Source organism: Panthera leo, chromosome B1 (genome assembly GCF_018350215.1).
Source record: "Panthera leo isolate Ple1 chromosome B1, P.leo_Ple1_pat1.1, whole genome shotgun sequence".
Classification (NCBI taxonomy): domain Eukaryota; kingdom Metazoa; phylum Chordata; class Mammalia; order Carnivora; family Felidae; genus Panthera; species Panthera leo.
Window position 1 is genome coordinate 126773714 of NC_056682.1, and position 13555 is coordinate 126787268.

The 13555-nt window shown below is 35.7% G+C and overlaps 1 long non-coding RNA gene across 8 annotated transcripts in view; it reads left to right on the forward strand.

Annotated features, from left to right (window-relative positions):
• Positions 1–13241, forward strand: part of LOC122218037 — a 179209-nt gene extending 165968 nt beyond the window's left edge. For 5 of the 8 annotated variants that reach the window (XR_006201810.1, XR_006201811.1, XR_006201813.1 and 2 more), the window contains one exon: positions 7019–7147. This is a non-coding gene — a long non-coding RNA (uncharacterized LOC122218037). Of the gene's footprint in view, positions 1–5499; positions 5560–7018; positions 7148–9804; positions 9892–11399; positions 11485–12337; positions 12433–13155 lie in introns of those variants that run through there. The other 3 variants (XR_006201812.1, XR_006201816.1, XR_006201814.1) reach the window with 3 other exon arrangements.
• Positions 13242–13555: the final 314 nt, after the last annotated feature.

The following is a 13555-nucleotide window of genomic DNA, read 5'->3' on the forward strand; positions in this document are numbered from 1 at the left end:
TCCAAATTCACACAATGTCTGTGTACTACTCATTGACGGTGTTTAGATCACCCAATCAATATACTGTTTGATTTCTCCATGTATAAATGTCACTTTTCTTTTGTAGCTAATAATCAATCTATGGAAAGACATTTTAAGAGCAGGCAAATGTGCTCTTCACGAAAACTTTTCCCCAGATATATTCTCCATTAGCGATTCATGTCTGATCCAGTCTTTACTCTGATGATTGCAAATACTGACTTTCCAACTCTTGTACTTTCTCCTCATTTGCCAGTTGGCACTTAACATTTTAATCTAATCTACACTACTCCCTTTTCTCCTATTTATTTATCTACTTCTTATTGATATGAACTCATGAACTCCAATTTTTTTGGAATTGTTCATCATGCTAGTTAGTGTACTTAATTATTTTGTGCTCAAGTTGTCCTTGATGTGACTAGTAGAATACCTTCAAGCTTTCTCCTGAGTCTTGTAACATGCTTTATTTATTTATTTATTTATTTATTTATTTATTTATTTAGAACAGCCTCACTGCTGGTCTAATAAGATATTCTAGGCTTATCTTGCATACTTCCTATCCCATTTCTGGACCCAGCCATTTCTCCAAGGAGTCCTGATTCTTTTTAGTGGGAAACAGTATTAGACACCAAGATCTGGATACTAGGTATACGAAGAGGGCCATTTTAAAGACTCATAAGGTGGATGATATCTTAAGGTTTCACTTAATCGAGCTATGGTATCATTAAATCATTTCAACTTGATTATTCTAAATGTTCAGAAAAGACTTAAAGCTTAGATTTTAAAATACTGAAGTGGAAATAAATGTATAGCTAATTTACAATGCTTTTTGATTATTTTGTTTAACACTTTATAAAGCAGCATAAGAGAAAGAGTTCAGCAGTAACACCCCAGATTTGATTGATTGTAATGGTATAGCCAGGGGAGCTCAGTTTTCAGGTGGTATTGCACAATTATCAATTCGTTTGTGGTAGTGTCCATTCACATCTAGCACACAGAAAACATGACCATCTTCAGAAGGAAAGGTATCCACAAGAGCGTGCCCTGCATGGCTCACAGGAGTGGCATATCAACAGCACAGGACTCCTATAGCCCGTCCTACAGTGTTGAAAATGCACACAGGCAAACAGGATTCTTTCAGGGTTATTTCACCAACTCCTTGGTCTGATTTGACTTTCAAATACACACTGCCTTTTTTTTCTGGCTGAAGGTCTTAATTTGATTCTCAAAAAAAGTCTTCTTCAGTAGTAGATTTCCTTCTCCAGAGAGACATTTCATTAGCTTCCTAGAAGAATTTGGTTTATTTTCAGTTTGAATGTTTTATTAAAGAGAATGATAAATAAAGGGGCTTTCTACCTAAGGTAATAAACCAGAGTTCTCATATCTGCATTATGACAATGTCTTGCCTTGTATTAATATTGTTGATCATTTAAGTAAATTCATACTAATTTACATTACAACAAAATTATAAATGCTGCCTTGGGTAAACCAAGATAGATACTGGTTTAAATATGAAGTGTTATGTTATAAATACTATAACATGGATAGAGTACAAAGAGCAAGAAACAATTTTCTGTGCAACATAATACAAAATTGATGATTTAAACTACAACACCTCAAATATGAATACATACAAAACCACAATTGATATACACACCCATAATGTCTCAGAAAACAGAATTTTTTAGCCTTCTACCATGTGGAAAAATTTCCTTCAATAAATAGTTGAGCTCTCCAATGGGCTGTAAGTCACTGGAAAAAAAAAATCAGGACACATAACATACTATATCATGAAAGGAGTCTAGAAAATGAGGTGATGTGTGCTTGAGTTTCTTAGTCCTACTGGGATTGATTTGGGGGACCATCTCACAATAGCCTAAGAAATCAAGGATTATCTCAACTAAAACTGTAAAGTTGTATTAAATATTAATGAGAAATACGTATCTGAGAAATAACTCAGAATTGTGTAAGTTTTACAAGAAACATGATTTAAATATCAAAGATCTTGAGTCTCAAAATCTCAGTAAATCCCCTGTAATGACTTTGATGCATTTTAAAAAATAAATTGATATTAGAAGCTTTTAGGATTCTTGTTTACTGAATGTTTTAAAATCACCACTCATTTAGCATTTTAAAATAAAATTTTTGCCATAGGAGTAGGTTTTGTTTTTTTTGTTTGTTTGTTTGTTTGTTTTTTTTTTTTTTGGTTATTGTTCAATAACAATTTAAGTTTTACTTCAGTGATGATCTTTTCCCCTACACACATTATGACTGATAAGATATATGAGACAGCTATCACAGATTATGGCATTTTCCAAAGATGGCTATAAAATGTCATCCATTCAACTGCTATTTCACTATTAAGAGGTGGTTATCTATTTCTCCATCTTCTTAAATCCAGGCAGTCTTCACGGCTTCTTTGGCCACTAGAACATGGTAAAATGATGCAGTTACAGTTCCTGTTGGAGCCCTTAACTGGCCTGGCAGTTCTTGCTTTCTGCCCCTTAGAAACCATCCATCATGTAAGAAGTGTAACTATCCTGAGACACCATGCTATGGAAACCCATATCTCATGGAGCAGCCCTGAAGGATGAGAACTGAGAGAGAGAGAGACACAGAGAGAGAGAGAGAGAGAGAGAGAGAGAGAAGAAAGAAGGAAGGAAGGAAGGAAAAAAAGAAAGAGTTTCTGCAAGGTACCAAAAATATAAATAAAGAAGTTATCCTGAAAGAGATCCTCCAGCCCCAGTCACAACAATAGCCATAGCTGAAGCCATGTGAATCGCAGATAAACTACCTTGCCTTTTCCAGATTTCTTTTTTTAAATTTGAGCCTAAATCAAGAGTCAGACACTCAACCGACTGAGCCCCCCAGGTGCCCCCCAAATTTCTGACCTATGAAATTGTGAGAAAAACATAAACATTATTTTAAATGACTAAGTTTTCAGTTAACTTCTTAAGTAATAATAGATAAACAAAACGTAGATACTGAGCAAATTTAAACTTAATAAGGAGCCTCAAAACTGTAAAGTTTGTTTTGCCCTTTCCCTGATGTCATGGTGCAAGGCAATGTGCTGGGTGCTGGTGATAAAAATTGAAAAGATAAGTGTTACCTGGCCTTTGCTATCCAGTAAGAGATACACATAAACAATTATCTACAATAAATGTGACAAATGTAATAATAAAGTGATATGAGAATATAGAAGGAATAATTAATTATTCTTCCATCAGAAATCAAGCATTACAATGGCAGGGAATTTTTACCTGCTTGGTTCAGATGAAATACAAAGGTATCTGGTACATAATAGATGTTCAAAAATATATGTTGAATAAATAAATGGCTGAACTAAAGAAGGAGGCGATGGGCATGTGAATGGTAAGGTTTAGAAATGACCCCTGAAACAATGGAGAAAAAAGATAATATTTTAGCCATATCTTGAAGAACACCTAGAATTTTGTTAGGAGGAGTAGCAGAAGACCGTAGATAGAATAAGGGCTGGTAACTAGAATAGTCTACCATATACCATCATATGCCACCACATAGCTGGCAACTTAAGCTGTGGGAGTAGTGAGAATGGTCTGGTATTCATAAGTCAGGCCTTAATTTGAAAAATCTTGGCATCTAACCCAAAATTACCTTAAGAGATTAGTCTAATCTTAAGACATATTGGGGTGAGATTAATTCCCAGACTGAGGTAATCCTCTAACACATCCAGAATCCGATATGTCTCTCAGACCCAAGAGTAGTAGATGCAGAATTGGTTCTTTGAAGCAACTGGCCACATTTCATTGAAATTTAAGGTCCTTGGACTTGTTTTATGATCAGCATAGTCGTTAGGCTGGGAATAAGTAGAAACTTCACCCTGCTTATCAACTTCCATTGAGATACAAGGTAGTGTAATAGTTACATTTCATTTTGTATTTGAGAAGGTCAGGAAGACCATTAGTCTTAATGGCTAGAAATTCTTAGTCTGAATTAATTGGCTATAATTTGTAGAAGTTGGAACTCTTCTATCTGTCCTCATGCATTAATTCATTGATTTACTTACTCATATTTGCCATGCAATATCTGAAAACATGGCAAAGTATTGTCAGTTCTTTAGGTAAAGGTTTCAATCTGTATTAAAATAATAATAATAATAATAATATAGCAAATTAAGTTATTCAACCCATTAAAGATCTCTTGATCTTTTAATGGATCTTAGACAAGCTTATCCTTCATTATGTTCTTGAGAACATACTACATGCCATATTTAAGTGCTTTGGAAGAGCAAGTACTGAGGAAGTGGGAGAAAAAAAAGTGAAAAACATAGATTCTGTCTACAGCCAATTTAAAGGAAAATAGTAGACTCAGTTTAAGCCCAAATAAATACATGTAATCACAAATGAAATAAATAAAAACATTTTAATGACTTACAAGCAACTTACAATGACTTACAAATGACTATCTTGGTTTAATAACTTAACCAAGATAGCGTTGACTTTTAGCTATTTCTGTGTTACTCATAGAATTGTCTTAGGAGGGAAGAGTGACTTCTGAGATTGTGATGGCAGTTTACCTGGAAATAGTGAATTGACTATCTACTTCTGCCACTTTATAGGAAGTGGGTAAGGCCCAAAAGGGACACACCAGTCCAGAAGCAAAGATATTTCCAAATAATACCCAAGGACAAGGTTGGCCAATTAATACCAAATGTTAAGAGGAAATTAATAAACATTTAATAAGATATTTATTGCAAATTTTTGTTCAAGCTTCACTGTTGAAAGAGTATGCTTCTCCTATTAAAAAAAATTCTGGCAAGCTGTCTTTGCTATCAATTGTCTCTTTCTGACAGTAGTCATATTCTCTCCTCTACTTCTCTTAAAAGCACTGAAGACCCAGGTACATCGAATTGTAGTTTTCTTATGGGCCAAGATTTAGTAAAAAATTGATGGTACTTAAGCCCTAATAATGAAACATTCTTAAGTATTATTGCTAAAATGTCCTTCAAGCAAGACGTGGAAGGCAATACACACATGATGTCAGATCATAGCAGATAATCACTAACATTAAATTTTATATCACTCCTATGAATGGCTATTATAGTCAGCAGGTGACTTTGTTCAATTCTTAAACGGGTCTAGACTATAGAACCAACTGCCTTATGAAAGTGATAGCTGTTTAGGGTGGTTACTCATTCATTGATTTTTGGTATGAGTCCCACTACTGTTAAGCAACAGGTGTTGGTTCATAATCTCTGCACAAGAGTAAACATTCTAATTTGGTTTTATCACAGTCAGTGGGTTCTGTGGTTGGGTAAAACTTTATAATATTCATCATACTAACTGGAAGGCATTGGAGCATTTCTGAACATATTTTTTCCAATCAGAATAGCTAACATTTCTTGGGTACATATTATTTGCCACGATAGTAGGCATTTATAAATGGTATCTGATTTAATCTTTATAGCAACCTGTAAACATTATTGTTCTCTCTGTTTTGTAGAAGAGAAACTGAGGCAGAGTCATACAACTATTAACTAGATGAGCAGAATTTCAAAGTCAGGTTTGACTTCAGAGTACCTGTTCTTTTAACCACTATGGTGACATCAACCAATGGACAAACATCAGTGTGGTGTTTGTTATGACATGAGAGCTACATATGATATGATGCTTCTGGTTGGATATTGGATTTTTGTGATACAATTAATACAAGTTGAATGGATAGGGGGAAAAAATGAGAGTTCCTAGTTGTAATTTGACATCTTACAACTACAAACAAGCTAACCTTGATAGACCTGCAAGCACATGTTGGGTTCACCTATTCTAATCACATTTACAATTGTTGCAAATAATGGAATGCCAAAAAACTCACCTAATATTAATACTAATACCAATACTAATACTAAATGCTAGTACTAAATAACTAATGAAGTTAGTTTTTTTCCTGCCCAGGCAAGAGTATAAAAAATATGAATCAGAATTTTGCCTTTCAATGAACAGTATTAGTATGAAGAAGAACATGTTCCAAAAAAGAAAAACAGCAGCACAATTCGAATGTCTGAAAAAGATTATCTGGTAAATGGGAAATTTAAAGGGAAATAATCTTAACATAAAGGTCAACTGTAAAGACATTTAGGAAGCTGGTTATAAAATTAAAAGCATTATAAACATGAATTAAATATTTCCCAACTCCAGCTACATAAGTATAAATGCATGTATGATCTGATTTATTATAAAAGCTTACACAGTATGACACCAATAAAACCATTCTATATCAAAAGGGACAAACCCTAGTACTTCCCCCATATGGCATGTGTTACAGGCAGTTTCATGCACCTGTTGTGGGTGTGTTTTGCAGCGCTTAAAAAAAATAATAACGTATTGAAAAGCCAGTATGGATACAAATTATCTAGAACTTAAAATCTCTTTGCATACATATGTCTGGTATAAATCAAGATAACGTAAACCAAAACCAGAATGCTAAACAAAAGGCAAAAAAGGGTATAAGTTTTGAAAGAATTGGAGGAGCAGTTCTATTAGTATCATATAGAAATTTATGATTTTATGTATGCAAATATGAGACATTAACAGATGATGAAAAATTTTGATAATACTCGATAGTTCCATTTGCCCTTCATGGGAAACACAAATGCTTGGATTTAGATTAAAATGTGTAACAATAAGCCTTTGCAATACATTCAGGAAATTAACATCTTTTTATATGTAAAAAACTAATATATCAAAACATCATTAAACTAAGCACACTGCCAACAATGACCAGTACTACTCCACAATAAATTCTACTGCCATTTCTGACATGACCTAGACCAGAAATTCAACTTCTCAAATGTTCGTTTTAGTCATAAGAAGGTGGAATAAAATTGCTTATTTCTCTACTGGAGATGTTAAAGAGAATTTATTACCATTTTTCTAAAATGTTATGAATGTCCTGTTTTTAACAGAATTTGAAGACTGATTTATTTATAAATATAAATAATAAAAATTTACTATTTTTTCTCTAGGTTCAGATTTGAAGAGTCTCTTTGAAAGTGGGAGAGGACAGATCTTACACAGACTTTTCAGCTATGGGAGAATTATTTGAAACGCTAACCCTCCTCCCCAAAATAAAACTCTTGTCATTTTTTCTCCCACTCTCTTGCTCTTTGGGGACTGTTTCTCTTTTAATTTATTGCTCTGTGCTCTAAAAAGTGGAGAGAGATTACAAACACGTTTAAAAAATGTATTAAATATAACTTATGGTAAATTAGTAATACCTCTTGAAGAACCCTGCTAAGATCTCTCCCATGGTGCTTCCTTTGGGGGAAGATAACTCAATTCTGGTGATTTAAAGGTTCTGTCTAGTTCTTTTAAACATTCCTTTGATGTTGTATTGCTCTGCTTGTAATAGACTGTTATTGCCCTATATTGAGTTTACAGAGTGAAGGTAAATCTTTGGTGATGTGATTGTACCACCCCAAACTCAATATTGTTCACAGGGCCTTTATAACTCTCAGCTACACTGTGGCAGAACAGCACACATTTTCATTTTTACCTTTTTAGACTTATTCTTTGTTCTGAAGCTGAAACTATGAATGCTCACATACACTCCACGGTGCTTGCTCTGTGAAGTGGTAACTCATAAGCAGAAAGAAACCTTGTCAGGTGGGTTTTTTTCTTTTTCTGAAATTGTCCATTTTATTGTTGATCTTTTTCATTACGTTCCATTAGGTACTCTACTATGTTATTGAAAAACACCACTACTGGGAACAGCTCAGTTAGAATATCTATCAAAGTTTCTAGTTTGAAATGTTTTCTAAGGATATAGAACGGCCCTATGAGAGGAGATTCCCCTGAGGAGCCCTAGCGTACCTTGAAATGGATGAACATGATTTCCCCTGGTGGCAGATGTCACACATAAGACTTACATGATCAGAGGTATTAACGTAGACAATTCAATATTAACATTTGCCTGTTTGAATGAAAGTAGAAACTTTATATAGTGACTTGTGTTACTTTTTGCTTCTTTTGTGACGTTTCTTGCAAAAAAGAGAGCTAATATATTTCACTGGTACAGCATTCAGCTTTGTTTAAAACTGCTTGGAGAGCAAGACAACACTAAGGCTACTTTTTAGGCACTCATTTCACTTATTGACATGTGCCCTGTTAGTATCCTTTTTCCTGTCATGTTAAAGGGTATGATCACACGTTTTTTTTTTTATGTGAAGTTTATTGTCAAATTGGTTTTCATACAACACCCAGTGCTCATCCCAACAGGTGCCCTCCTCAATGCACATCACCCACTTTCCCCTCCCTCCCACCCCCCATCAACCCTCAGTTTATTTTCAGTTTTTAAGACAATCATCAAGACAGCATGGTATTGGCACAAAAACAGACACACAGACCAAGGGAATAGGATGGAGAACCCAGAACTGGACCCACAAAAGTATGGCCAACTAATCTTTGACAAAGCAGGAAAGAATGTCCAATGGAAAAAAGACAGTCTCTTTAACAAATGGTGCTGGGAGAACTGGACAACAACATGCAGAAGAATGAAACTAGACCACTTTCTCACAGCATTCACAAAAATAAACTCAAAATGGATAAAGGATCTGAATGTGAGACAGGAAACCATTAAAACCCTAGAGGAGAAAGCAGGAAAGGACCTCTCTGACCTCAGCTGCAGCAATTTCTTACGTGACACCTCCAAAGGCAAGGGAATTAAAAGCAAAAATGAACTATTGGGACCTCAGGAAGATAAAAAGCTTCTGCACTGCAAAGGAAACAACCAACAAAACTAAAAGTCAACCAACGGAATGGGAAAAGTTATTTGCAAATGACATATAGGACAAAGAGCTATTATCCAAAATCTATAAAGAACTCACCAAACTCCACACCCAAAAAACAAATAATCCAGTGAAGAAATGGGCAGAAAACATGATCACACAGTTTTTGAGAAATAATTTGTTGATACTCAATTTTTAAAAAATAAAAAATATCCACAAATGTAAGAGGAGATTCTGTATATCACAGTAGGCTGGATTTTATTGTATTTTTTTAATGTTTATTTTTGAGAAAGCGAGACAGTGCCAGCAAGGGAGGAGCAAAGAGAGAGGGAGACACAGAATCTGAGGCAGGCTCCAGGATCTGAGCTGTCAGCACAGAGCCCAACGTGGGGCTCGAACTCACAAACTGTGAGATCATGACCTGAGCCAAAGTCAGATGCTTAACTTACTGAGCCACCCAGGTGCCCCTAACAATTACTTTTTAGATAATAAAATTATTTTAAAGCATCTGAAAACATACAGATGCTGGGGTCCCAATCTGGACTTACTAAGGATCTCTGGGGATGAGGCCTTGGCATCAGTATTAGAACAAAATTCTCTCAATTATTGCAGCGATGGTTACAAATGTTGGCCTAAATCATAATGTCACTGTGATGTTCATTCATGTTTGATTGGCGTCATAAAATATGATAATAGTTGTGATCAGGACCTGAGTTGAAATTGGATGCTTAACCAACTGAGCCATCCAAGCTCCCCAAGTAGACTGGATTGTAAATAACCAGAAGCATTCAGTATATTATTCTGCTAGGGTAGCTAATAATTGTTACTCCAGATAAGTCAAAATTATTCCTCTGTGACAAATGCTTTTCATTATCATTTCCCCATTCGTAAAAGTAAAGGAAAGCAGTTGTCTTCAGTCTCAGAGGTTGATAAAGATTGGTTGCACCAGTAAATGTCCACAGCATTTGCATTTCTTGTGGTCTTCCTTCAGTTTTCTCCTTCTTGTTACTTCTTTTCACTCTTAGGCCTCTTGCAAATGAAAGTCTTCAGAGCTCTACAGTTCTTTAGGAAAGAATTAAAGGCACACAATTCGTACGAAGAAAGTTTCTGAGGTAATGCTTAATATGCATAATTTTAGAGCATATATTATTCAGTGAGAATGAGGTTCATGATTGAAACTAGAATTGCTTGGATGGGACCTCAGGAAGCATCTCCTAAAGGCTGCAAATACATGGTCATTGGGCCATATATGGATGATAGATATGTTTTACTGAAATTACACATGGCTTGTGCTTGCTTAGGCAGCACATATACTAAATTGTACATGGCTTTAGTTTCGTTTTTGTTTTGGGATTTTTTTTGAATTTTTAAAAATTAGGTGCTAACATTTATTTATTTTTAGTTTTTATTTATTAATTTTTATTTTATTTAAGAGAGAGAGAGAGCAGGGAAGAGGATCTGAGGGAGGGGGAGAGAGGAAGAGAGAGAGAGAGAGAGAGAGAGAGAGAGAGAGAATCTCAAGCAGTTTCTATCCTCATTGCAGAGCTCGACATGGGGCTTGATCCCACAACCCTGGGATCATGACCTGAGCCAAAATCAAGAGTCAGACACTCAACCGACTGAGCCACCCAGGGGCCCCTGGATGCTAACATTTTAAAATAGGGGTTTTGCCTTAGAATATGGATTTTCACCTTCTTTTGAACAATTGGAAACTTTAAATAACCCTGGGCCAACATTCTCATCGGGGATGCTACCTGGAGGTGGCTTGCACATTAGTCTTTTGTGGGCTGAAGTCCCCACATGGGCTGCTTCCTTTGCAATACTGCCCACCCCTGTATCATCTGCATTCATGGTATCTGTTTCTAGTCTAATTCTAGCAAGTTCTTCACCCTTTTCACTTTGCTCATTCTGGAAAATCGTCTCACCATGTGCCTCACTCCATTTCCATCTGTCAGAATCCTTACACCTCAAAGAGCATTTCCTCCCCATGACTCTCTTCAATCACTCATCATCACCTTCTAGGAATCTCTCCTGCTCTAATTCTTCCTCTGCCTTTTGTTAATTGCACGCAATCTGCCTTGAGTTATATTGCTTGTATTTTCATTTTGCCTCCTAATAATTGTAAGCACTTGAAAGGCAGGGACTATCTCTGTACCCCACACAATGACTTCCTGCACAATGCCTGGCACCTAGTAAGTTCTCCATAGGTATAGAGTAATACAGATACAGATATATAGTAATTTAGCATGTGGTTTTTATCTGTTAAATCATTGAAGTCAGTATTTATGAAATTAAAATTTCCTATCCAAGTGGTCAAAGAAGTAAAAGTGGGAGGAAAAAAGGAGCAAAATTTTCTAAAAGGGTAACGGCGAGTGGATTATACTGTAACTATCATTCACCTCAGTAATTGTAGCATGAGCTGTTAAATCACAGCTAAAATGTTTTTGGACAGTATCACTGGGACAGAATTTGCCTCAATCCCACCTCCTACCTACACGTTATCTATTAGCAATTTAGCATTATTTCCACTTGTATGTTCTTCTTTGTTTGGGGATGGTAGGACACTCGGAAACTACATTCCCAGAATCTCTGACGCATGTTCTGGGATTGGTTCCACTAGGAGCTACGTTCATATCAGATCTGCAAGGTGGAAGGGAAGCGGAAGCCATGTTCTCCTTTCATAGGCAGCAGCAGGCAGACGTGCGGGCTTTTGCAAATGTGAGATTTTGCAGCAGTCTTCTCTGAGCCTTTTTTTCCTAAGAATTACCTGTTTCCTGATTGAAATATCTAGAGCAGTTTCTGCTTTCCTATTTTCCTGATGAAACTCCTACTGGTACATTTAAATTTTTTTAAAATGTTTATATTTTGAGAGAGAGAGAGAGAGAGAGAGAGAGAGAGAGAGAGAAGAGAGCGGGGGAGGGGCAGAGAGAGATGGAGACAGTATCTGAAGCAGGTCCAAGCTCTGAGCTGTGAGCACAGAGCTGGATGCAGGCTCCAACACACGAAGCCTGAGCTCATGACCTGAGCCAAAGTCGGATCTTTAACCAACAGAGCCACCGAAGCACTCCCCTACTGATACATTTTGAGAAGGAAATAGGCACAGGGTACCATTTAGTAAATCTATTTCTGAGTTTGACATGGTCAAATATTTAAAATCAGAGTTTCACCAACTAGAAAATGATCTGAATGAATATTTCCAGAATAAAAGGTATAGATCCTCCCCATAAAAGAAGCAGAAAGGTGAAGATACTGCAAGTTTTAATTAGGTCACTTATAAGAAGAATATATATACTTTTTATACAGGAGACTATTTGCAAGGTAAAATATTGTTCTGAAAAGATAACTTAGGCCATGTTTCACTGACAAAAATATTTGACAGGTACAGAGAGAAAACCATAAATAGTTTGTACCTCAAACTAGATTCAATGGTTAGCAGAATGTTCTGTATATCATAGTATTTAGTAAACATTTACTGACTTCACTATAGAGAAAAAAGAAAAAGTGCCTTCCTTCCTTTCAGCAAAATCTGGTGTGTCTGAACAATATTTCTCACGTTAGGTAATTTAAAAGATGCTTATTATTTGGCTTATGGAGCAAAATCAATGATCTGAGCACTACTTCATTTAGAAATGGCCTTGGTTCCTGTTTATTAGGTAAGGAAAATGGCATATTACGATTTCCTTTTGCTTTAGGTTAGCTAGAATTTCAGCAAAATTGCTACTGCCAACTTATTTTAATTAGCGTGAAACACAGTATGTAATTTTACTGTGGCTGAGTCAGAGGCTAGTCCATTGAGGTCCACTATGATGAGTTAGAGTCATACTCCCGTGAGCCCACTCCTCAAAATCGCCCCCAGTCTACAAGACTGAGCTGTCTGGATTGGAATTCAAAGTAATTCTTCTTTGAAAGGATGAATTTAGTTAGTTACAGCTGATTGCATGCCTTTTCTCTGCTACATTTCTAATTGTGCTTGGTTCTTGGCACAAAGAACCTGCTAGATTTCTAGCATCAGACACGTTGACTCCTTATTCTCACAGGTGAATGGATGCAAGTTGACTTTGCACAAGTTAAAGGTTTTCTGTTAGATGCTGCTTTGTCCGGGTTAACATGATCTGTCAGCCATTTCACTTTGCTTTTGACACAGTTTTTTCAAGGTAAACTAAAAACATTGAGACAGAGGTCTCATATAGAATAGTAAAGATGAGAGTTGTTTAAAAAAAAGAAAAGAATAAACCAATAATACACAATAAACATATTTGGGTGTGTGGTGAAAGTAATTGGTAACTTGAGGTATTGTATGCATATTTGCGACAATTAGCTAATTTTTTAGAACAAAGTGGCACTAGACATAAATCTCTTTCTCATCATCCCTATAGAGACCTACTGGAAAATGACCATGTAGAACTAAGAGCAGTGGAACAGAATCTTTACGTACCTCAGTCCAACTAAAAAGAAATCTGGAAAATGCAATTGAATAAAAAAACCTTATAAAACTAAATTGTTGCAACTAGATTTTCTTTCAATTTTCAGGGAACCAGTGAGTATTATTACATAATAGGATTTTATATTAAGAGAAATATGCAGGCTGTCTCTAGTGATCAGTCGTGAGTCATAGCCTTGTGGTTTTTGCACACAAGCCACTGTTATCACTTAAAAATCTAGAAAATAAAAGTCCTAAAATTTGATTCTAATTTGTTAAAAATAAAAACGCTCTTCTTACCAAAATAAGAATATATACTAATATATTCTACTATATAAAAATTATGTGCATATAAA